The 22,562-nt window shown below is 40.3% G+C and overlaps 1 long non-coding RNA gene across 1 annotated transcript; it reads right to left on the bottom strand.

The window, feature by feature from the left end:
• Nucleotides 1-5,235: 5,235 nt before the first annotated feature.
• On the bottom strand, nucleotides 5,236-6,098 carry LOC112068872 (uncharacterized). The gene is made up of 4 exons (XR_002893646.2): nucleotides 6,028-6,098; nucleotides 5,706-5,796; nucleotides 5,551-5,616; nucleotides 5,236-5,413 (listed from the first exon to the last, which is right to left on the bottom strand). It is a non-coding gene; the product is annotated as an uncharacterized lncRNA (long non-coding RNA).
• Between the last annotated feature and the right edge of the window lie 16,464 nt (nucleotides 6,099-22,562).

Raw genomic sequence — 22,562 nt, 5'->3', positions numbered from 1 at the left:
GTTAAAAGGTCAGAACTTTTCAAAACTTCATATATGTGATTAGACAACCCTCATGAACTGTAATCAGTCATTTCTCCCAACAGATGTCAAAGAAAAAGCTCTCTCACACAAACACACACACACAAAAAGCAAGGATGGAGTGAAAAAGTACGGTGCTTAAAGACAACAAAGCCTGCAATGGCATTTACTATTATCTCCAGGCCGTGCCGAGTTCAACGAGATGCCCCGCTTGACCGTAGCTCGCTCGGTCTGAGCGCAGCGACCGTTACAAGAAGACGGACCCAAATGACCTTTTGACTCAATGTCAATTTTATTTGCTTTTGGGAGAAAGAGAGAGAACCGTTAAGGTTAGAAGCACAATTTACCTCAGGAAAGCCTAAGGTCCCCGATCTGTGCAAGCCTAACCTTGACTTGTGGCATTAACCCTTAACAGTTAAAAGAAGGTGTTTACATCAAACAGTTTACAATGACATCTCTCCATAGGAAACATTGCTGCACCTCAAATTCAACCTGAAGCCTATGTGGGTTATGAATGTCTTATGAACCTGTCTTTGATACAATCCATCAGGCACTATGAGGTCTACCTGTGTTGATTCTAAGCTTCTGGAGCAACCGGAAGTGTTAAAATCACCCTAAAAGTGTTTTGCCATACCCAACCAGCAGTTTGTGAATATAGTGCATTCAACCCTGTGAAATCAGTCAGTTCTTAAGTATAGACTTAAAACTCAGGATTCTGTAAAAGCTACCCATTTTAAGCATAAGTGCTTCTTAAAAATGGGTTCATAGGTGCTGTTTCGAAGGGTTAAAAAAGTCAGATCTTTCCAAAACTTTAAGTGTGTGATTAGGCAACCTTCATGAATGTAAATCAGTCATTTCTCTAAACAGAGTCAAAGAAAAGCTCACACACACACACAACACACACAGCAAGGATGGATGAAAAAGTATGGTGCTAAAGACACACAGAGCCTTGAAATGCTTTTAGGGGGGATCCAGACTTCCAACCCGCTCTGGGAGCACTTCCGGCAAAAATCAATGGGTGTGGCCTGATGATTTATGGAGGTTTTCAAAAAAGTCAGAAAATATTCTGTTTTTTTCTGGAAAATATTTTGTTTTTTTCTCGAGTCAATGGCCTGAGTGATTTATGGAGTTTTTCCAAAAAACTCGAAAAAATTTCTAAGTCCAAACTTTTCGTGCACCGGTATTTTTTCGAGACGGATGAAAATTGCGTTTAGGGGCATCCACTTCATACCCGCTCTGGGAGCACTATTCACGGCCAAAACTAATGGGGTGGCCTGAGTGATTTATGGAGGTTTTCCAAAAAAGTCAGAAATATTCTGTTTTTTTTCTGAAAATATTTTATGTTTTTTTTCTCGAGTCAAGTGGCCTGAGTGATTTATGGAGGTTTCCAAAAAAAAGTAAAAAAATTATGTTTCATGTTTTGGGTACCAGCGTCATTTTTTCAAAACCGGTTGAAAATGCTTTTAGGGGCATCCGGACTTCCATACCCGCTCTGGGAGCACTATTCTACGGCCAAAAATCAATGGGGGGGCCTGGGTGATTTATGGAGGTTTTCCAAAAAAGTCAGAAAATATTCTTGGTTTTTTTCTGAAAAATATTTTATGTTTTTTCTCTTGAGTCAATGGGTCTGGCCTGAGTGATTTAGGAGGTTTCCAAAAAAAGTAAAAAAAATATTTATTTTCATGTTTGTTCACGTCATTTTTCAAAACGTTTAAATGCTTTTAGGTGTCATCCAGACGTCCATCGCTATGGAGCACTATACTACGCCCCAAATCAATGGGTGCTGGCCTGAGTGGTTTGGGGGGTGATACGTTTTTTCTAATTTATTCACATTTTGACTTCATATTAAATCACATTCAAATGCACAAAACATATTCCTTAAGCACAAGTAAAAATTTCAAAAAAATATGATAATAAATTGACAAAAGTATTTTCATACAGTTCTTATAACATGTGTAATTGACATAAAAATCGAGAAGAATTTCAAAAAACGGTCCAGAAAGCACTTTTTTAAAGGGGGTGATACGTTTTTTCCAAATTTTGACATTTTTGACTTTTGACTTTTGACTTCCTATGAAATCACATTCCAAATGCACAAAACATATTCCTAAGTCAAAAAAAAATTCAAAAAATTATGTTAATAAAATTTGACAAAAGTATTTTCATACAGTTCTTAACATGTGTAATTGACATAAAAATCGAAAGAATTTCGAAAAACGGTCCAGAAAGCACTTTTTTAAGGGGTGATAAGTTTTTGCCAAAATTGTCAAAATCTTCAAAATTTGACTCTTGGGTCTTGACTTGCGTTACAGTAAGCCTATGGAAAAATAAGAGAACACACGCCCACTATAGGAATTTTGGGGTGTTACACAGCTCATTTACAATATGGCATTTGCCACCAACTTTGGAGAAACCCCGCTTAAAATGTGTAGTCCCATCGTGTTATTGCTCGCCCTGCCAATAATTGCCATGTTATTTTGTACAATTGGGGGGAGTTCCCTTACACGAAACACAGCCATTATTAAAGTGTTTCTAAAATGCCCTTTGGGAAAAATGAATGGTGCAAAAATGATTGGAACCATTTCACTGTTTGACCGCTAGATATTATGGGTATTATGACACCTCCACTGTGCTTAAACAGTTTTACCAAAGGGACAGAAATGTGACATGCTGGGAGAATGACTGTGTTGTTGTTCCACCAAATCATTGATAATTTAGTAACAGAGTCACTTTCACTCATTGAGGGTTGATGATAGGCTGATAAACTTGCATTACAAGAAGTAACCCTATGAGAGGGGCTGAGTCACTGGCTACTGGTGCTCTTTCATGCCATCCCTAAGAGGGGTGCGTCACTTGAGTGGGTTAAGTCACTGACGTTGATCTTCCTGTCTGGGTTGGCGCCCCCCCTTGGGTTGTGCCGTGGCGGAGATCTTTGTGGCTATACTCGGCCTTGTCTCAGGATGTAAGTTGGTGGTTGAAGATATCCCTCTAGTGTGTGGGGGCTGTGCTTTGGCAAAGTGGTGGGGTTATATCCTTCCTGTTTGGCCCTGGCCGGGGTATCATCGGATGGGGCCACAGTGTCTCCTGACCCTTCCTGTCTCAGCCTCCAGTATTTATGCTGCAGTAGTTTATGTGTCGGGGGGCTAGGGTCAGTTTGTTATATCTGGAGGACGTCTCGTCTTATCCGGTGTAACTGGCATGATGACTCCTTGCTGTCCCCAGTCCACCTGGCCGTGCTGCTGCTCCAGTTTCAACTGTTCTGCCTGTGGCTATGGAACCCTGACCTGTTCACCGGACGTGCTACCTGTCCCAGACCTGCTGTTTTCAACTCTCTAGAGACAGCAGGAGCGGTGAGATACTCTTAATGATTCGGACTATGAAAAGCCAACTGACATTTACTCCTGAGGTGCTGACTTGCTGCACCCTCGACAACTACTGTGATTATTATTATTTGACCATGCTGGTCATTTATGAACATTTGAACATCTTGGCCATGTTCTGTTATAATCTCCACCCGGCACAGCCAGAAGAGGACTGGCCACCCCTCATAGCCTGGTTCCTCTCTAAGTTTCTTCCTAGGTTTTGGCCTTTCTAGGGAGTTCTACACCTGCATTGCTTGCTGTTTGGGGTTTTAGGCAGGGTTTCTGTACAGCACTTTGAGATATCATCTGATGTAAGAAGGGCTTTATAAATAAATTAGATTGATTGGTTAATGTACACAGAGAGCTAATATTAATAATATGCGTGTCAATCTCTCCTGGCTGAAAGTGGAGGAGAGATTGACTTCATCACTACATTTATTTATTTCTATAAAACTATGAAATCACACATATTAATTGTACCTTTATTTAACTAGGCAAGTCAGTTAAGAACAAATTGCTATTTACAATGRCGGCCTACACTGGCCAAACCCGGACGATGCTAGGCCAATTGTGCACCGCCCTATGGGACTCCTAATCATAGCTTGGTTGTGTTACGGCCTGGAATCAATCCAGGATGTCTGTAGTGACGCCTCTAGCACTGAGATGCAGTGCCTTAGACCGTAGCGCCACTCGGGTGGGAACCACACATGCGGAGATCATCTGTTCACCTACTCTGCGTCTCACAAAGATACGGAGGATGGAACCAAAACTCTCAAATTTGGACTCATCTGACCAAAGGACAGATTTCCACCGGTCTAATGTCCATTGCTCGTATTTCTTGGCCCAAGCAAGTCTCTTCTTCTTATTGGTGTCCTTTAGTAGTGTTTTCTTTTGCAGCATTTTGACCATGAAGGCCTGATTCACACATTATTCTCTGAACAGTTGATGTTGAGATGTGTCTGTTACTTGAACTCTGTGAAGCATTTATTTGGGCTGCAATTTCTGAGGCCGGTAACTCTAATGAACTTATCCTCTGCAGTGGAGGTAACTCTGTCTGCCTTTCCTCTGCTGGCGACTGCACTTGCAGAAACGTTCGATGTTCTTGACATTTTCCGCAATGACTGTCCAGAAATTCCACAAATGAACTTTTAACAAGGCTTACCTGTTAATTGAAATGCATTCCTCAGGAAGCTCGTTGAGAGAAAGTCAAAAGTGTGCAAAGCTGTCATCAAGGCAAAGGGTGGCTTAGAAGAATCTCAAATTTAAAATATATTTTGATTTGTTTAACACTTTGGTTACTACATGATTACATATGTAATGGGACGGCAGGTAGCCTACTGGTTAGAGTGTTGGACAAGTAACCGATAGGTTGCACAATCGAATCCCTGAGATGACAAGGTAAAAATCTGCCGTTCTGCCCCTGAGCAAGGCAGTTAACCCACTGTTCCTAGGCCGTCATTGAAAGTAAGAATTTGTTCTTAACTTACTTGCCTAGTTAAATAAATAAAAAAATACACACATGTAAAGTATGGAGGAGGAGGTGTGATGGTGCTTTGCTGGTGACACTGACAGTGATTTATTTTGAATTCAAGGCACCGTTAACCAGCATGGCTACCACAGCATTCTGCAGTGACACGCCATCCCATCTGGTTTGCGGTTAGTGGGACTGTCATTTGTTTTTCAACAGGACAATTACCCAAAACCCACCTCCGGCCTGGGTAAGGGCTATTTGACAAAGGAGAGTGATGGAGTGCTGCATCAAATGACCTGGCCTCCACAATCACCTGACCTCAACCCGAATTGTATGGTCATGTTAACATTGTAACACTGAATGAAAAACACTGCTAGACATGTATGTGTGAAAGGCCTATTTTATTGGAGGATCACAATACAACATTGCCATCATGAATGGATGAATGTAGGGCTTTGTAGAGTAATGTTAGTTATGTTGATTCCATATGGAGACCAGGAAAGAATCGTCCGTGACCCCATTCTGGTACCTCATCATCCATGATGATGACTGAACCATGATGCTAATCAACAGGAGACATGGAATTAGCCTTCACCCTTTTTATAAACCTCTAGTAACTTCTCTTTGACATGCATCATGTTCAGATAGATAGGCTCAGAGATAGAAAGATACATACAGTAGATAGCTATATGTACATACGTTGTGCTTCATCTTCTGCAATGGCATTCACCAGTCCATTCTCCACCTTCTCCATAGCACTATCCTCTTGGGGAAGATTTGTCATCATATCAAATTATTTCAGATTAAAACCAGGATTAGTAGTACACACACACACATGCACACAATAGACATACCTTCCTTAGAGTTATCTTCATTGAGGGAGCTTGCTAACAGGACACCCACTAGAGCGAACAGCAGTAACATACTCTGGATCTTCATCCTTTACTAAAGCACATAGAGCATGGCATGTTAAAACACACACACACACTGATCATCATCCTCTAGAAAATGAGATAAACCGTGTTTTTAGCATGTCACATTATACAGTTGTCCACCAAAATACTCTTGTATGCAACAACCAGTCCAGCCACACACACCTGTCCACCTGTATACACTCCTGTCCACCCATATACACCTATATACATCTGAGAATATGCTCAGTGAAAGCAAACGTACCTCTGATAGTTGGAATATGCTGACTGATTGATACCTGGTTGTCTTGACGTCTTCTGGACCTCTACCCCTTGAGTGCTGTCTTATACTCTTTCTGCTGCTTACTGCCACACCTCTCACAGTTGAATATCAAACAAAATTACACTGCAGCCATGACAATAACCACAGTTACACACCCTGGAGTGTATTCCCTCCCTCCAGGCAAAAAAAGGCTGAATCAACATTAGGGTTTCCTCGTAATTTAACTGACTTTATCAATGTAATCATGTTGCATCAAAATGGTTAGTTGGATAGATTTGCAAAAAGTGAGTTGTCTCTTATATATTTTTTATTTTACCCCCTTGTCTCATCGCTGCAATGCAACGCTCCAATGGGCCCGGGAGGCGAAGGTAGAGTCATGCATCCTACGAAACAAGACCCACCAAACCGTGCTTCTTAACACCCACCCGCTGGCACCAATGTGTCAGAGTAAACACTGTTCACCTGACAACAGAGGTCAGCCTGCAGGCGCCTGGCCCACCACAAAGAGTCGCTAGAGTGCGATGAGTCAAATAAAACCCCTGTCCAAATCCTACTTTAACCCGGACGACACTGGGCCAATTGTTCGCTGCCCTATGGGACACCCGATCACGGCCGGTTGTCAAACCCAGGTCTGTAGTGACACCTCTAGCACTGCCATGCAGTGCCTTAGAACGCTGGGCCACTCGGGAGGCCTGAGTTGTCTCATGTTTACCAAGATTACGAGCCAAATCAACGACATGATTTAACCTATGAAAGAAGTAGCTTGCAAGTTTACTAGATAGCTACAGTAGTTAGCGTGCTAAACAAACAAGCAGACTTGCTAGTTTAGCTAATCAAACCAATCACTCCTAGCTTGCTATTATGAAAATCGAACTCAACAATACCAATACTGTTTTCAATTCAACTTTCTTTCAAAAGCAGCTCAAACAAAACATGTAAAAATTAACTATAGCCATTGAATTCTACCGTGCAAATATTAATGGGTTTCATGTTTCCTCACAATATTGTTTTGAACTGATGCCCAACTGAGCATTCTACTCATTGCATCGTCAAGGAATGATCATCAAAGTGCATTACAGTGGCTTAGAAATGCAATGACTTTCAAAAGGATTCAAATAATTAGCAGGAAAACCCTTTTGTCATCATTTTGATGTCACCAGATTGACTTGAGTATAATGTTAGCTAGCTATCTAAGATTGAGGGGAGGCCACCAGATTTTAGCTAGCTAACCTTAGCATTGCTAGCTATTTTTGACAAACTTTGATAGTATCAGAACTCAGGATAAGACACGGATGCTCACAGATGTTTATTGACCAAACAAGAGGCAGGCAAAATACAGGTCGAGGGCAGGCAGAGGTCCGTAATCCAGGGCAGAATCACTAACGTACAGAACGGCAGGCAGGCTCGCGGTCAGGGCAAGCAGAATGGTCAAAACCCGGGGAAACTAGGAAACAGAAACTTAGGAAGATGGGAAAGCACGCTGGTAAGACCTGGCAAGACGAACTGGCAACAGACAAACAGAGAACACAGGTATAAATGCACTGGGTATAATGGGGAAGATGGGCGACACCTGGAGGGGGGGTGGAGACAAGCACAAAGACAGGTAAAACCGATTAGGGTGTGACAGCTAGCTAATAACAACATTGCCCTAAGTTTAAAGTAAATCTGACAACATGATAATGCAGGCAAAGTTGTTTCAAACTTAATATTTAATTACTTTGACAACATCCCTGGGTCGCTCGTCTTTTCAGTTCGCTGCAGCTAGCGACTGGAACGAGCTGCAACAAACACTCAAACTGGACAGTTTTATCTCAATCAGGTAGCCTAGTGGTTAGAGCGTTGGACTAGTAACTGAAAGGTTGCAAGATCAAATCCCTGAGCTGATAAGGTAAAAATCTGTTGTTTTGCCCCTGAACAAGGCAGTTAACCCACTATTCCTAGGCTGTCATTGAAAATAAGAATTTGTTCCTACCCCGGCCAAACCCGGACGACACTGGGACAATTGTGCGCCTCCCAATCACAGACAGATGTGATACAGCCTGGAATCAAACCAAGGACTGTAGTGACACCTCTTGCACTGAGATGCAATACCTTAGACTGCTGCGCCACTCGGAAGCGGTAATTGAATAATATGAAACAAGCATCTTGGAGTCACTCAGACCAAAATACAGGATATAAGACAGGCCTAATACAGAAATATTTGTCACTACAATGAATATAGGTGAAATTACAGATGTGTACACGGTTTTATAAGCATTTTGATAAATCGGCTACTCTGTGAAATTTGTGCTATTTCACTTGAGGACAAGCAGTGGAGGGTTTTCTCCTTAAAAAKAATCTTGCCCTGAATGGGTTCCGAACTCACAGCCACCATATGCCGATATTATGGAGTAGGTCACTTTAATTTAATCACACCACAAATCCAGGATAGCAATAGTGGGTTAATTACTGATATTTGACAACACCATGAGAGTCTTCACCTTTGACTTTTATTATGTTTGAATACAAAGTTACGTGTTATATAATCCTCCTACTTTTATTAGTGAAAGTACATCAGTGAATGACATCAGTGGCCTAGTAAAGGAAGCATCATACTCAAATATACTAGCACACTCCACTTAGACCACGGGGAACAAATTAAACCAAGCTGTTGGATGGTTTAACATTCTGCCTCTGGTTGTCAAATTGACCTGTTGAACATGTGTAACAGTACTCTTCTTGCGTTGTGTACAATCAATCATCGACACGAACTCCAACTTGTAGCACCAGTCATGGAGCTTTATTCTGATAGGAACAGCACAAAATTGCACGTCATGCAATGCACGGCTCACCATCCAACTCTGCACTCACGCACTGTACAAAATATACGAACCCCCCCACCAGACACAGTAAGTTTCTAGCTAGTATTAGTTGGAATTCTCTACAACAAAATGCACAGCAAATATTCACCAAAAAACGCTGCATCTTATGAGTGATGTTCGAATAACATTTACAAACAAATTGATATAAATTGTACATTTAAATCATCACTTGGGAGTATAAAAATTACTTTTGACCTACAGAGCTTTGCAATCAACAACTTACCGCTGGTTTGGTGCTTGTTCACTGGGACGATTCTAACTGAAACATCCTCCCTCGTAAGTAAGCTACGCAAACCAGCCAATAAGATGCCATGTTGAGTAGATGAAGGCAGGACAAAACTAAAACCAAAAACCCATTGGCTTAACAATAAAGTGGCAAGGGGAATCACCAATATAACCCTGTTACACATGTACAATTGGATGGTGGCTCTACCGTTTAAAGTCTCTCATAGGTTGATTTGTTATTTTGTTACCGGATATACTTATCTGCTCAGCTGGCCATCCTCAGCATCGTGGCTAAATTGGCCAGGTTGGCTTATGAGAAAAGCTAGCGGCTAGCCATTTTAAACCAATGGCTTAAACCATGGTCTAAGTAAAAGTTCACAAGTATGGTCCCAAAGTGTTACCTAAATGCATTTGTTTACATACAAAGTATCAAATCACAACAAAAACATAAACAATGGTATCATAGGTCCTTACTTTTAGCGTTAAGATGATGTAGTTGTACAGCTGTATGGGAGACCGGGGACAATTGTACTTTTTTAGTCTTTTACTCCGTTGCTCAGAGACCTCTTGAAGTAGGCCAGTAATGTAAAATAAGAAACTTACATCTGTCTCTTAATCCTTCATAGGTCTGTACAGAAGACGGTCGGATTACAATATTGATTTAATCCTAAAGGTCTTGACCTTACACATGCCCCTGTGCCAGGGGCAATTGTAACAGAAGCTGGGGTCAAATTTAACATAAAAAATATGTAAATAATGAACTCCGTTATTAACTTAACAAATTAATGATTAAATTATTAGAAATATTTAATGACTTTGCAAGAAATATTAGTATTTATGTACGTAACCATGTACAGTGAATTGGGCATTCGATTCCTCTCAAAACATCTTGAATAGTGCATGCAATAAAATGCAAATTAATTACTTAAAAATCATACAATGTGATTTTCTGGATTTTTGTTTTAGATTCCGTCTCTCACAGTTGAAGTGTACCTATGATAAAAAATTACAGACCTCTACATGCTTTGTAAGTAGGAAAACCTGCTAAATCGGCAGTGTATCAAATACTTGTTCTCCCCACTGTATATACAGCTGGTGTAAAAAAAACTACCTTCACCCTTAAAAAAACATTTGTCCATTAAACAAGCAAATAGAGAGATATTTGAAAACTTTTTGAAACCTTTCAAGCATTGAGAGAACCTAAATAGCCATGTACTGAGTGAGATTTATCACTTTTGCTTGCTTCTGTTTGGAGAAATTCAAAGTGTTACAATTAGCCCTGGTCACCCCTACTTAACTCAGAAAGGCATTAACACTGTAAATCAGATTAAAACGTTGAGGGGAAATTACTTAAATGTTACACATTGCACCTTTCACTTGACTTAGAGACCACAAATACACATGGTAAGCCCTTGATCTTGTTTTTCGTGAAAATCTATTTCCTCAATTAGCCATTTTGTTAGAAATTATTTTTCACAAGAAATGGGAGGGAGCTTGGTCAGGAAATCTTAGGATCACAGTTTCTGGTATTAATCCTTAGTGTGTATAGAGTAATTCATCTTGTAATTCAGAAGGATGCCACTGAGTAAATAGTCCTTGCAATTTTCTTAGAAAATAATTATATTTACTTAGCCAATACCCAGAGGAAGGGGGATCTGAAGTATGATGCAAATGATATACCTGGCCTAGAGCGTGTTCTGGCCCGGACAACCTGGTGTAACTAATGTCAGGCCTGCAGTGAGTTCTCAAACAAAGTAAGCCAATATCATTCATTACTTCCCAGTAAACCAAAAAACTTGGTAAGATAAAGAAAGTGGTAAATATATAAATGAATTAACTTCACCACTGTTTTAATTTGACAATGTTCCCAATGGGCCTTTGAAGTCCATAACCTGTGTAATCACAAAGACCACAACACTGTAAGGGCTTTCACACAAGACTGTTATGATCCAGATGGATTGCAAAACAACATTTTAAAAAGATGTGTTCTGGCCTGGAGCGCCAGTTCAGGTGTAACTGTCGTTTCAGGATTAGAAGGTCCGCTTAATGGGAACTCATAATATTGGCTTATCTTGGCAGAGAAAACACTCTAGGCCAGGTATCTGCCTCCCACCGAACATTTAAAAAAATGCAGTTATATATATATATATATATATATATATATAGTTAGGTTTTGGAGTAGTGAAGTCTATGCATTACTTTATATTGTATCAAATGATACCTGGCGTTAGAGGTTCACCTAGGGGTCATGATTGGGGCTGTACCAAATGTTTGATGTATTAGAATAATTGATTATGTTTATGTTGTATTAATAGAAGGGGAGGGGTTATAAGACCCCTCCCTCCTTACATGTACAGGGTCCTAGACTACAGATTGACAACATTATGAGGTGTAATATTGTTCCACAGTTCTTTTCTAGGCTCTCTGCCTCTTATGAAGAAACTGTCTGAGAAATGTGTGACTGTGAAGACAGAACTCTGCAGGGGAGTGTAAGAGATAGGAGACTAGGCAGACATTCCACTATAAATCAACATGGACATTTACTGCTAAGCTTTTAGATAACACTAAAAGCCTTATTTATATAGCTGTGTAGGCATGGTTTTGGTCTCATGAATAAAAGGTAATGACGTAGGCAGTGACATCACTAGTGCTGGACTTCGGGTTTAATAAAATAACATGGGACCTTTTCTTTGATGCAGAACTTACTCGGAAACATGTGTGCTATGTTCCTGATTGTCAACTTCTGTCTGCAATTGCATTAAAAGGTTTCGAATGATTTAATTAAAGATATTGTCATAATGCTAATTTCACCAATGAGCCAATGATTGACAAGGAACAAGGAAACGAACCCCGACATTTGGCGAGCTTGCCAGGAGTGAGTGTCAACCCCTGGTTGGAGGAGATTCCATACCATGTGCCAGAGATCCAAATTTAAGAAGGTAAGCAGACACCCATTTAATCTAAGTCTGTAATTAATTGGCATTCACTGGTGTGGTTTCCCTCTAACAAGTAAGTGGCACCTCACTCAATCTAAATTATAGACATACACTTTGAATATGACATAGTCGGATCTTAGTTTGGTAAACTTACGTAACGGGCTATTGGTGAAATGCATGATGTCAATATAGGATGAATGAAATGAAAGCTTGATGATTTTTATTTGTTAGAGGTACCCGTTTACTAGTTATTTTATTGTGCAGAAGTGGTTTGACGAAGCTATCTGAGGCATGCCCTATCTATGGAGGGGTAGCCGGTTATGAGTTAAATACTAGTTCGTTTTGCAGAGGTGATTCAGCATTGATCACCTAATTGAATTTTTTGGATACTAGTTGTTTTTTTATTTTGTAGAGGTACCCAGTGAATGAGTTGAGTTGGTTATGAATAGTGTTAATTTTGTGTGAAATTTACTAAGTGAATGAGTTGAGTTGTTTATGAATAGTGCGTTGTATGTTTCATTGTTTGTTTGTCTGTGGATTATGGCGGGGTTTGGGTAATGGCCCAATGGTGGAATAAAAAATTGGGAGTAGGAAATAAATTATTTGAATAAAAGGTTGAACGTATTTGTTAGTGACACACTCCTACACATAGGACAGTCTTGGAGACATTTTCATAAAAAGTTATTTTGTGATTCTATCACCACCAGGGAGCACTGGTGTATAACGTATTACTGTTACTCCACACCCTTAAGATATAATATTAGGAACTGAAGTCTAGCATGTGGTTGTCTCTGTGAGGCCCGTGTGTGAAAAATATTTGAGTTTAGTAGAACCATTTACTATAGCCTGGATTAAGTGAGAGTAGAATTAGGATTACAGTATCACCCACTGTTATTTAACACACACTGAAAGGAGATAGAGGAGAATTTATATAGGCATATTCCTACATATTACACACACTTTAGGATAACCTTATAGAAATTGGAAAACACATTACACGCAGACTATCTAAATAAAAACCCGGAGCACCATAGCACAGTCAAACCAGAATGAGGAGATAGGAGCAATGAAGCCTGTCACGCCTGTTGAATATATGCAAGAGAAGTTTCCTGCTGTGGAATTTACATTCACTTTTGAGAAATGGCATGTCTGGACAGTTGTTTCTACAGGCTCACCACAACCACAGACCCACAACCATGGACTGGAAGAGGATATGGGCCCACCAGTGCCCCTCGTGACTGGACAAACACTCAATGCTGGACCCGTGGGTAGTTGGTGCATGCCATCCTGGACAAGTTGTTGGAGCTTCCCTGAGAAAATCATCAGTAACAATAACAGGGACATCTGGACAGCCCAGGATTGTGTACCGGACAAAGACTTGTTTGATGTACCTCTGCTTGACTCTGACATGGTGCTGTTCGTTGATGGTTCTGCCTATATAGATCAAAGCACAGGGAAGAAACATGTAGGATTTGATGTCGTAGATGTGGGAGCTGATATTGAGGTTATATGACCCCTACCAGACCATTTATCAACGCAACAGACAGATTTATTAGTTCTGACCACAGCTTGTGAATTGGGGGAAGGGAAGGCCTTTACTGGCTACTCAGCGTATGGTATTGGGGTTTGTTTGTCATGGTGTGGGATTTGGAGAGCAAGAGAGTTTACTAATACCACAGGCACACCTATTAAAAACAGACCTTATGTTGAACAGTTGAAGCTATGTGATAACCTAACACATTGGCTATTGTTAAGGTTGAGACATACACGGGTTGGTGTGATTATGCTAGAATTGGTAACAGCATAGCTGATGAGGCGGCCAAATTGGCTGTTCCCCGTTGTCACACACATACATTTTTTTTTTGTCGTTTGCGTCATCTGAAACTGCTGATCTTGAGAAACAGCAGCAGGCTGATATTCTCAATCACCCAGTGTGGAGGGAGAGAGGGTGTGCTCTCTGTCCTGCGTCTGGCTTATGGCTACATCTTTTGTCTGGCATGCCCTGTTCACCATCAACCATGTTCTTTAATATTTGCCGATTGGCTCATGAAGTGAGCCATTCGTCAAAGGGGGATATGAGAGGAGAATGGAGGAGGAGGAGAATGTTTGAAAATTTGACCCAAAATTTGAATCAGCACGTAAAACAGTGCATTTATCGTTGCGCGGCATGTTTGTTATAAAACATAGACAAGGGAACTCCACTGCAACCAGGGAAGTTCCCCACTCCAAAAGGATCGTTTGTCCACCTAGTTATGGATTTCATAGACATGGTAGAGCGAAAAGAAAGAAAGAGATACTGCCTGGTGATAATTGACAGGTTTACCAGGTGGGTGGAACCATCCCACTACCAACTGTGATTCGCGAACAGTTGCAAAATTGCTAGTTAGGGAATTTATACTCAGGTTCGGAGTGCCTGAGGTTTTTCTGCAGACAATGAGAAAATCTGAAGGAGGAAGAAGGTCCGAGCCAAAGGACAGAAGAACCAACAGAGGGTTCAGCCAAAGAACCTGAAGAGTCATCAGATGTCGAGGAAACCATCATACACACACACTATGGTTGTGAAACAACAAAATCGCAACCATGGAAACACATATGGAGGGAAGTTATTGCTCTCCAAATCCTACCCATTCCCTTTGTGGACGGGGATGTGTAGAATAATAAATGGGTGAAAGCAGTGACATACAGGGGAGGGGGAACACATGTGGCACATGGGTAATGATTTTCCATGAACCCAGCTCCACATCCTTTCTGTGGGAAACTCAGGTAGTACCAATTGGAAAGAATGATTTTGGATGTTAAATACTCCATTTTATGTAAAGGAACAGTACCAGGGTTTGACGAAGAAACAGCAATTATACTATTCTGATGTTGGTCACTAGGGGGAAGGAAGCAACATGGGAAGGTGGAGTATCCAATAAGACAATAGGTAATAGTTCAGATGCAGCTAAAGAATTTAAGGAGGATGGGCACATTGAGACTAAATGGCCAAGGTGGAAGAAGGTTCCTAGCGTACAACCAGGTAACAAAAATCCCAGCTGATTAAATGCATAGGACCTCCATAAGTACAACGGGGAGAGTATTTGACTGGTAGTGTAAATCCCCTAAATAATAAGGGAGATGTTGTGTTGRCAGAATTAAAACCCACAATAACTCCCCCTGTTTGTATCTGCAACTCAGGGAATGTGGATGTAGGAAACACCACTAATTGCCTGTCTTACACAGGCCTAAAAACAGATACCAGTAGTTTTGATGTACTGGATGGGCAACAATTGATAACTAGGGTAAATATGTCAAATATAGGCAAAGGCATGGAGACACCTCCGGATCATCTCTGGATTTGTGGGGGTAATGGCTACATTTTCCTCCCCATGGGATGGAAAGGGTGTTATTATCTGGGGGGAAACTAAACTGACAGTAGCAACATTACTTGCTTCTGAGCTGCTGAACAGTTCTTTGTAAATTAGTTTCAGATCGAATGGCAGAGCTAAAAGAGCAGTGGCTCAAAATAATGAAGCTTATGACATGCCCAGAGCTGACGGGAAACGGAAGGGCTCGCCAGGACAAGGGGAGACCCTGACGAGCTGTGCAGTCACCGCCGGCTACCCAGTCACCGTCTGTCACTACCTGCAACCCTCCACTGGGACAACCGTCAGCACCAGATTCAAGCCTTCGTGGACTCCGGATAATTTAATTGATCAATACTTCACCGGAGAATTACAAATCCCCTGTGTGAAATGTCCCATCCCTCTGCAGATTCAAGCCCTCAATGGACGCACCATAGGATCCGGCCAGGAATAACAGACCAAGCCTCCGAGAGGCCTTCAGTAAGAGGCAAGCCACCACCCTCCCTCCTCATCGTCCATACGACTGCGCCGTAGAACTCCTCAGGATCTCATTACGGTATCTCTGAGCAGTCAAATTGCCATTGATAAAATTCAATTATGTTCGTTGTCCGTAGCTTATGCAGGCCCATACCATAACCCCACAGCCACCATGGACACTCTGTTTCAATGTTGACATCAGCAAATAATTTGCCCACACAAAGCCGTACAAGTGGTCTGCGGTTGTGAGGCCGGTTGAACACACTGACAAATTCTCTAAAATAACGTTGGAGGTGGCTTACGGTAGAGAAATGAACATTCAATTATCTGGCAACAGGTCTGGTGGGAATGTGGCATTGTGTTGATAAAAATGTACCTTTCAGAATGGGTTTTTATTGTCCCCAGCACAAGGTGCACCTGTGTAAGGATCATGCTGTATAATCAGCTTCTTGATATGCCACACCTGTCAGGTGGATGGATTATCTTGGCAAAGGAGAAATGCTCACTAACAGGGATGTAAACAAATTTGTGCACAGCATTCACATTTGAGCGAAATAAGCTTTTTGTGCATATGAAACATTTATGGGATCTTTTACAGTGGCAAGAAAAAGTATGTGAACCCTTCGGAATTACCTGGATTTCTGCATAAATTGTTCATAAAATTTGATCTGATCTTCATCTAAGTCACAACAATAGAAAAACAAAGTGTGCTTAAACTAATAGCACACAAAATATTGTATTTTTCTTATCTATATTGAAGACATACATAATTTAAACATTCAGTGTAGGTTGGAAAAAGTATGTGAACCCCTAGGCTAATGACTTCTCCAAAAGCTAATTGGAGTCAGCTAACCTGGAGTCCAATCAATGAGACGAGATTGGAGATGTTGTTTAGAGCTGCCTTGCCCTATAAAAAACACTCACAAAATGTGAGTTTGCTATTCACAAGAAGCATTGCCTGATGTGAACCATGCCTCGTAAAAAAGAGATCTCAGAACACCTAAGATTAAGAATAGGTGATTTGCATGAAGCTGGAAAGGGTTACAAAAGTATCTCTAAAAGTCTTGATGTTCATCAGTCCACGGTAAGACAAATTGTCTACCAAAAAGCACTGTTGCTCTCTCCCTAGGAGTGGCCTTCCTGCAAAGATGACTGCAAGAGCACAGTGCAGAATGCTCAATGAGGTTAAGAAGAATCCTAGAGTGTCAGCTAAAGACTTACAGAAATCTCTGGAACATGCTAACATCTCTGTTGACTAGGCGACGATATGTAAAACACTAAACAAGAATGGGAGGACACCACGKAAGAAGCCACTGCTGTCCAAAAATAACATTGCTACACGTCTGAAGTTCGCAAATAAGCACCTGGATGTTCCACAGCGCTTCTGCCAAAATATTCTGTGGACAGATTAATCTAAAGTTGAGTTGTTTGGAAGAAACACACAACACTATGTGTGGAGAAAAAAAGGCACAGCACACCAACATCAAAACCTCATCCCAACTGTAAAGTATGTTGGAGGGAGCATCATGGTTTGGGGCTGCTTTGCTGCCTCAGGGCCTGGACAGCTTGCTATCATTGACAGAAAAATGAATTCCCAAGTTTATTAAGACATTTTGCAGGAGGTGTAAGGCTATCTGTCCGCCAATTGAAGCTCAGCAGAAGTTGGGTGACACAACAGGACAACGACCCAAAACACCGAAGTAAATCAACAACAGAATGGCTTCAACAGAAGAAAATACTCCTTCTGGCCTTAACCCGATTGAGATGCTGTGGCATGACCTCAAGAGAGCAGTTCACACCAGACATCCCAAGATTATTGCTGAACTGAAACAGTTTTGTAAAGAGGAATGGCCCAAAATTCCTCCTGATCGGTGTGCAGGTCTGATCCTCAACTACAGAAAACATTTGGTTGAGTTTATTGCTGCCAAAGGAGGGTCAACCAGTAATTAAATCCAAGGGTTCACATATTTTTTCCACCCTGCACTGTGAATGTTTACACAGTGTGTTCAATAAAGACATAAACGTATTATTGTTTGTGTGTTATTAGTTTAAGCAGATTGTGTTTGTCCATTGTTGTGACCTAGATGAAGATCAGATCAAATTTGATGACCAATTTATGCAGAAATCCAGGAATTTCCAAAGGGTTCACATACTTTTTCTTGMCACTATATTTCAGCTCATGAAACATGGGACCAACACTTTACATGTTGTTTGTTCAGTGTAGGTTGTAATCTCCATGATCAACGTCTCAACCAAATATTACCAAGTGTTTCACATTGGAATAATTTGGTGTGTCCAGCTGGTAGACTATTCAACTCAATCTGGGTATGAGTATAAGAAAACTCGGTGGTATAAGGCACACATACACCCATTTATAGAAGAGGTGACGCTGCTAAGGGGTCTATTCATTTCGATGGGAAGTTGGGCAGTAGTCGGTGAAACCTTAAGAAGTGCATCAAAATACACTTTTATAGTATACTTTAAATACATATGGTACATTTAAAAAATAACATTGTTCAATGCCTAATGTTTTGGGGGAAAAKAAAGAGTTTTGGGACTTTTTTGCTTTGTGTTGGCCACTTAGTAGTATTTGATACCTTATTAGTATGTAGTTGGAGTAGTTTACTATTATTATTATTACATGTACAGATGCAGGATCTTAATTTGTCAATTTTCTCACAGCAGGAAAATAATCCTGCAGTAACAGAAAATGTGGATTATAATTTATGGAMATTTTTGTAGGGGTTGATACATTTTTAGTTAGGGCAAATCAAGCCTGACATTTTTAAGTGGTCATTACAAACTTTAGAAACCTTTTTAAACCTTGAATATCTGTGATAGGCTGTACTTGGCAGCTAAAAGCTAAGTAAACAAAAATTATTTAAAAAAAATAATTAAATACTAGAAAATGACATTTCCTAAAGAAAATATGTGTGCTTGCTAGTTTTGAAGTATTTATGTTTGTGAAATAGTAGTGGTAGTGACTGCAGTAGTAATGGTAGGAATAGGGTTGTCATAGGCTATGGGTTAGTTAAAGTGAATTATTTGGGGGTGGTTTGTAGGTGTGGAGTTATTATAGTTGGTTAAAGTGGGCTAGTACAGTAGGCTGGAGTGAGTACTATAGCATCATAATGGGTATCTTCAACCTAGCATAAGCCTTAAAATGTGTTTTTATCTCTCAAAATAATTTTGTTTAGACAGTTGAAGCCTGCATTCCTCCATTGAAATKAATGGGGATACAACAAGCTTTCTGTCTAGGGTGACAGGTAGCCTAGCAGTTTGAAAGGGCGAGCAAGCAACCGGAGAGTTGCCAGTTCAAATCCTGGGTCTGATGGGAAAAATCTGGAAGTGAGCTGCCTGCTGTTGTGCCCTTGAGCAAGGCACTTTAACCCCCACAACAATTGTTCCACGGACACCCAGTGTGGCAGCCCCCTGCTCCAACCTCTCCTTGTCTGTCTCTGTCTGAACTTCAGTAGAGTGAAAGGGGGAGGTTAGTAGAGGGTGATGGCAGAGGGTGCAACATGGCAAACTCCATCTCTCCTGTTGATTAGCATTATGGTTCAGACTTGGACCAGAAATATTTATATTCATTTATTCGTAATTGTGGTAGGCAAATACTGGTCTTACAACAATAGGTTTTTATAAGGTAGTCACTTATAATTGGGATCTTTATTGAAAGGGTTTTTTACAAATATATTTTCCATAAAGCATTTCTAAAACTAAATTCAATCCACATATATTTGGGTGAGGAGTAGACCAGAATGGAGATGCACGGATCTTCATATGGAATCAGCTATCCCCTCTGATGTAATTGCTAACATTACTTCAATCAATCCATCATCCACATATCAATGATTGACACTTTGGTACTGAGAAGAACTCATCCGCATTCTGAAGAATATGTGTTTTATTCATAAATATATACTTTGTCCTGATATTTTAAGTCCTGATACAGGATACATTTTTGGTCAAGTTAGTGGATAAATGATGATGATCAGAATTTATGGTAGCAATGTTGTATGGTTGACATGTTGTATTGTGATTGTTACGAATCCCTTTGGCTCGACAGTCTAGGGGGGGTGGCAACGAGACCCGTAACATAACTCATGCAAATTATAACAGTGAAAAAGTAACAGTGAGAACAAAAAAGTATCAAGAGTTACACATGTTTAGTAGTGTCTTGGAGTTACCACTAGACCACAGGCTCTGCGCTGGTTTGTCTTCTAACATTGCAAGACAGTCAATGGAGTTTTAATATCAAGGTCGCAAGGCTTTAACATTAAGTTGACTAGAACTCCCAGAATTTGGTTAAAAGGAGGTTGTTAGCGAAACGATTCTGTCAGAAACGTCTTGATTTTGCCTTTTGAAATGTAAAGCTTATGAAATGTTATAAATATACAAACTCTTTCTGGGTAACAAGCCATGTTCTTATTAAGTTGTGAGATTAGGACAGGATACAACATTAGAACAAAATGGAAACAGTTAATAGCATTTTCCAGCTGTGATACCACTTTATTGCATCTTTCATTTAAAAAACTGTGAAATTTCAGAGTTGCCTATACTTGTAATAAGGTAATTGTCTTGTAAATGGTAACTACTGGTAATTACAATGGTTATTATCTACATCTTATTACCCAATTAGAAGGAATGTACTACCACAATTTGTTACCACAAAATCCATACTTTGAAGGAATAATTCTTAGTGTATTAAGACTTTGGGTTGTTACGGTTGACATTGCAATAGGTAAAATATCTCCCCTATTTACCCCCTATGCTGAACAAGGGTGAGTAGCCAAAAGTATGTGTTCTTTATGAACACACTAAGTTGCGTCACGTTAATAACATATATATTAGCTAAGGATTAATGACACATTGACAACGGGGCGACAGAAGGGCATATCAAGGGGAGGATTCAGGATATGCACGCATGACCGATATAGTTTTCACTTGTAATTAACCGATGTATATAAGCGACGAAACAGGCGCCCTTATTATTTTCGGTTCCACCAGGTCTTGTTTGTGACTACGTCATGCATTTTCATATCTGAGTGAGGGGCCCAAACCCCAGAGGCAAGAGACAGTCCTCTGACATGGGAGTCCAAATACCAAAGTATTTTCCCACTTTGGTTTACTTTATTATCGTTCTTGATTTTTCGTTCATTTTTAGGCTCATGATAAGCAGGCAGATATGGTGCACGGGTTTTTTATTTATAATCGATGCATCATCGGGAATTTGAGGTCATAAGTCTCAATGTAAACGGACTGGGGAGTGCCATCAAGAGAAGTAAGGTAATAGCAAAGATGAAACGGGAGAGAGGTGACATACTATTCTGGCAGGAAACTCACTTATCAACACCTGAACACAAGAAACTCAAGAAAATGGGATATAGGAACACTTTTTGTTCTTCTTACAAAATGGGTAGAAGGGGAGTTGCAATCTGGATCCCAAATTCAGTTAATTTTGAGTTTATGTCAGAAATAAAAGAGGGTAGATTTATACTTGTTAAATGTAAACTGGATAACAAGGAAGTTACATTATCTAATGTATACGCACCCCCAGGGTGTGACATGGTCTTCTACGGGAAGGTGTTTGATTTAATTGCCACAGAAACCACTGGCACTCTTATCTGTGGAGGGGATTTTAACACAATTCTAAACTCAAAATTGGACAGCACAAATCAAAATAGGAAAATTAGTCTAGTTGCTAAAAAGATCAATAGGATACTGCAGGATCTAGGACTGCTCGATGTATGGCGTGACACCCACAAGACCGATAAGGAACATACTTTTCATACTTTTACACTAATCCAGGTTAGACTACTTTTTCATGTACAGTGCAGATAGACACAGGCTTAAGGATTGTAGGATCGGGCAGAGCGACTTAYCAGATCATAATGGAGTTTACCTAACTCTACACCWTGATAGCAAACCATGAAATACTATATGGAGACTTAATACAAGCATGCTGAATGATCCAGCATTCAACGAATCAATAAAGACAGAATTGAGCATCTATCTGGAGAATAATGATAATGGGGAAGTATCTCCTGCTACATTGTGGGATGCAGCTAAGGCGGTTATTAGAGGAAAGATCATAGCCACATCATCTCTCAAGAAAAAGATTAAAGCACAGAAACTCCTGAAATTACAGGAAACCCTAAGGAACTTAGAACGATCTCATAGTCAATACAAAGACCCTCTTACTGTATATCACGAGAGATTCAAAAGGTAAAACAGGAAATTGACCAGATTTATAGAGACGAAGTAGAGAAAAAGCTTAGGTTCCTGAAACAACGATATTATGAAGCAGGCTCAAAGGCAACCAAATTACTAGCATGGAGACTCAGGAAACAACAAGCACAGAATACCATTTTCAAAATAAAAGACCCCAGAACAAAGAAGATCACATGCAAATTAGATGAAATACAGAATGCATTTGAATCATATTACACAAATCTGTACAAGCAACCAGAGAAGGCAGATGCACAGACAATAGAGCACTTTTTGAACTCACTTGATCTCCCCTCAATTGGGACAGAGCAAAATGATAGACTAACTTTAGAAATATCCACCGAAGAAATTAATAAAGCAATATCTCAACTAAAAGTAAACAAGTCTCCAGGCACTGATGGCTTCCCTTCAGAATGGTTCAAGACCTTCAGAGAACAACTAAC

Source organism: Salvelinus sp. IW2-2015, unplaced genomic scaffold (genome assembly GCF_002910315.2).
Source record: "Salvelinus sp. IW2-2015 unplaced genomic scaffold, ASM291031v2 Un_scaffold776, whole genome shotgun sequence".
Taxonomy (NCBI): Eukaryota; Metazoa; Chordata; class Actinopteri; order Salmoniformes; family Salmonidae; genus Salvelinus; species Salvelinus sp. IW2-2015.
Note: the sequence above shows the minus strand (reverse complement) of the source record. Positions and strands in the feature narration are given on the sequence as shown.